The sequence below is a fragment of the Eurypyga helias genome, unplaced genomic scaffold (assembly GCF_000690775.1).
Source record: "Eurypyga helias isolate BGI_N326 unplaced genomic scaffold, ASM69077v1 scaffold22939, whole genome shotgun sequence".
Lineage (NCBI taxonomy): Eukaryota > Metazoa > Chordata > Aves > Eurypygiformes > Eurypygidae > Eurypyga > Eurypyga helias.
This window is the reverse complement of record NW_010273017.1, coordinates 26,127-30,356: the sequence shown is the minus strand read 5'-3', so window position 1 is coordinate 30,356 and position 4,230 is coordinate 26,127.

Here is a 4,230-nt window from a genome sequence, read left to right as displayed (position 1 = left end):
CTGTGCGTGTGAGCGCCCAGAAGAGACAAGCTTTCACCCGTGAAATCTAAAAATAACCACAGGCAAAGAGGGAGAGGGGGAAAGTGCGAGGGAGGGGGTTAGCGAGACGGTGTCACTCTTCTGCGCAGCTCATGCCGAGGTCAGGCATGTTCCTGGGACAGGCTCTGTATGCAGGCAGCTCGTCTTTTCCTTAAGCAGAGAGAAGAGTGAAACTGGAAGCCAAGCTCCCACTTGTTCGGGAACGTACTGAGGAAGTACTGCCAGCTAATAACGTAGTTCTGACACTCCTGAAGTCAGTAAGATTCACCCCGTGATAGCTACCTTCCTTGTAAAAGGCACCTTTTCATATAGGGGCAGAAGAGTTTATAAGGGGCGCAGCCGTTCGGAGTGTGCTGGGATATACCAGTCTCAGAGGAGTTGTCGCACTTGTCACACAGCAGTGGGATAGGGGACAGACTCAGTCTCTGTGAGAGAAAATCTAAACATGTTGCTCTTCTCTATAACCCAGTTCTTTAAAAGTTGACATTGTTTATGTGCTAAGAAAAGCCCTTTAACACCTTGAATTTTTTTTTTTTTTTTTTGACTGTGAAGTCTTAAATCACACGATGACATCGGTGTTATTTTTGCATAATGACACTAGACTCTGGCTCACGTACACACTGCTGACCTTCCGCCCTAGTACTGTGGTGTTTTCCAAAGCACCGATTCTTTCTTCTTTCTCAGCCGTTTGCTTGGTTTGCACATTTCAAACCAACGGTACAATGGGCAAGCACTACAGCTCATTAAAAAAACTCCACTCGGGGAACTTCTAAAGAAGGTAATATAGTTGGCAAGCTTGATGAACCTCTAGGAGTATTAATCCTCAGTCTTCTAATGGTGGCCTAAATCCTTGTGTTTTTATCGTGAATGCAAGCCTTCCTGCACCGACAGGACAGATTCAAGAAACAGGAATGTAATTGCTTCAGGATGGGTTGTCCAGATGCAGACTTGATGACTTCGTCGTTACATTTAGGTGCAAGGATTGCAGGCCTCATATTTGACGTTACTTTGCAGGACAGCCTGGCAGAGCCATCTCTTTCCAGGATATTTCAAGAGCAATGCAAGTGAGGTGCGAGGGTCTCTCGCTGCCCAGCTTCAGCAAAAATGCTCACTTTGGAGCCCCTGTGTATGTTCTTTCTTTCATACTCTCCCTTCTTGCCCAGTACGAAAATTCGACTCCTGTGTCTTGTACACAGAGCTCTGTTTCTGGAAGAATGCCAGTAGCACAGGTGTGGTATTTGACAAACTCCTGGTGGGCTGCTGGGGAGGATTAAGTGAAGGATTAACAATGTGGGGTGTGGGTTGTTTTTTTTTTTTTTCCATGGGTCAGCGAGTGTCAGGGTATGACCTGCTGCTACAGTGAATGGTTCAGTTAGTGCCTGCAAGGGAATGGCGGGTGGACACATCCTCCTCACCCCTCACCCAATGTTGAGGTTCAGGAGTAATTTATGGTTATACCTGTTCAAAAAACAGCTTCTCCTTTTCTTATTTTTTTACTGGACAGATGGATTTATTATGTAAATATAGGGTTTGGTGGGGTTTTTTTTCTGGTGAGAAACAGCAGTTGATAGTAAAAGACAAATGGCGTTTTTAAAGAAACACAATTTACAACAGAGAAGAATGGATGTGCTGTCTGCTACGCACAGCAAAATAAACCCCTTTGTCCCTCAGGAATTAAACCACCTTTTGCAATGGAACTTCTTGCAAGCAGAAGTACCCCAATACCTGACCTGCTCAGACAGAGCAAAAGTGAAACACATGGATGATAATCTATTGCATTTTCATGAAGTTTTATCTCCAGTTGTTTTCATCAATTGAATTTGATTACTTTTTTTTTTTTAAGATATGCTATAAATTTATTCATTTATGGCATAAATATGTGGAAAAGTATGTGAGTTACTACAAATACCAATGTAAATGATGCTCTCTGAAATTCATTACCTCAGATCTAAAGACACAATTGTGAAGATTTTCAGCAACTAATTCCTATCGAAGTCCATTGAAGTTAGGCTCTTCATACCACTGAATATTTGACCCATGAGTAGTTACTGTAGCGCAGATAGCATACTGAGGGCCAGAGTATAAAAGCTGCTCATCCACTTTAACCACATACCCTTGGAAGAATACTTAGTAGTGATCCTCAACAGCAAAAAGAAGGTTGGAAGGAATAAGGCATGTAACTCACTTCATTGTTACTTTATTTCACTTACTTTCCAGCTTCATAAATACCAGTGAAAACATTACATCAAAATGCTCCAGACAACAATTCTATCCTGTCAGAAGCACTGCTGTGCTTAAACAGAAGAAGCAATTGTGAATTAAAGCTTAGAAGCTGATAGAAAAATAGGGTCTCTCTCAAAAATAGGGTCTGTCTCTCTCTTCTCACAGATACAAAAGGTCTATTCTACCTGGATTAACTTGTCTGCATTAAGCACAGCAATATTGAGGCTGCCAGTTCCTGGAGTGGAGGCTCACACTGCCTGTTAAAAGGCCCTGACAAACAGCTCTGCAGAATAAGAAAGAAGGAACCTAAGGGTCTGGTGGGGAACAAACTGCACTTGGTAGTCAGGAGTGGAGTAGTCATAGCTTGCTCCCACACTTGCTATTCCCAGAAATCTGCCCTGCACAGGACAAACAGCAGCAGGTGGGAATAACTGACCAAGCATAGGGAGGACTTAGTAAGGAAAGTAGGGAACAACATGGACTGTTACGTTACCTTTAGTTGGCAGAAACGGTGACCATCCTTCTCTGTTCCTGAAGAGTCAATTTACTGATGTTTTTAGAAAACACTCCCTTATCTTGATAAAAGAAATTAAATAAATTTTGCCCTTTTATATCCACAAAACCCAACTGATGGCACACTGAGGTTTGACTCAAAGCAGAACTGGTTTTAAAATAATACAGTTGACGAGTGTAGCAAATGGAAAGGGCAAACAACGCAAGCCGTGGAGCAATGGTGGCCTGCGAAAAAGATGCCCGATATGGAAAGGGCTGTGGGAATAAGCTGGATGCAGGGGATGTGAGACTCAGGATGTCTTCTAGTTTTGAAAGGGAAGAAAGCATCAGGAGACACCAGCTATGCTTGCAGAGATAGTCGGAAAAGGAGGAAAGGCAGCATTAGGGTGAATTGTAAGAGAATGGGTGAATAAGCATGAAGTGGGATGGCTAAAGGCAGAAATTAAATTTTAATATTAAAAATTTGCGTAATGAATACCAAGCTCAAATTTCAGCCAGATACTAGAAACTGACCAAGAAATTACTAAAATACATATAAAGGAAGCCAAACCTTGGCAAGAGTTGGAAGATGTGGAGAAGCAGAGCTCTCCATAAACAGAGTTGGGCTGGCTTCAAATAACAACAAACATGCAAAATGCCAATTCTTTCTTAACAGAAGACTTTTTCGAGCACTAACATGGAATAACATGTTTCCACGCGGGTCCAGCTGCTACCCTAAGCCAGTATTACGCTTACATAGACCTATGCCTTTTCAAAGCCCAAATACCAGTTTCCAAGCCAGCTACAGGACAGACTGCTGTGCTTCCACGTGACTGTCTGTTACTAATGCACAACCTACTCCAACCTTACCTTCAGTGACTGCACTGTTTGGCTAGCCTGCTCTTTACTTTCCCGTACAGACTGCCTAATTTTGCATTGTCAGAAGGAGCGGAAATGGGAACAGTCTGTAAGCATGCCGGCTGACTCCTTCAGTGTTCGTTTTCACAGGGCAGGTTGCAGTCAGAACTCTGAGGATAACCTCTGCGCCTGGCACATCTACTGATGCTGCTTGTCGAACTGGCACAGATGTGCTCTTCCTAAATACTCCAGCCTCTGTTTCCAAATACTTACATTAAACCCCATGCCAACGAGCCACAGTCTCACCCCATCAATTTATGATTTTTCGGTGCAAGTGAAGGCAAGACTTAATTCCTAACTGAAGCTAGCCTAGAGAAGACAGTACTTCTCTTTTTTTTCCCCAAAGATAGAATCCTAGACCTATTGCTTTTGTGGAATATTAGAGCTATCCAAGTTTAAATTAGTGCTTTATAAGAGAAATTGAAGGAAATGTTAGTTTGGGGGTGTGGGTGGGAAATACGTTCCTTGATTTGCTTGGATTCAAGTGAACATTTCAAGTGCTCCCAACTTATTTCCCCCAGACTCTCAATGAGTTCTCTGAAGAAGATGCTTCTCCTT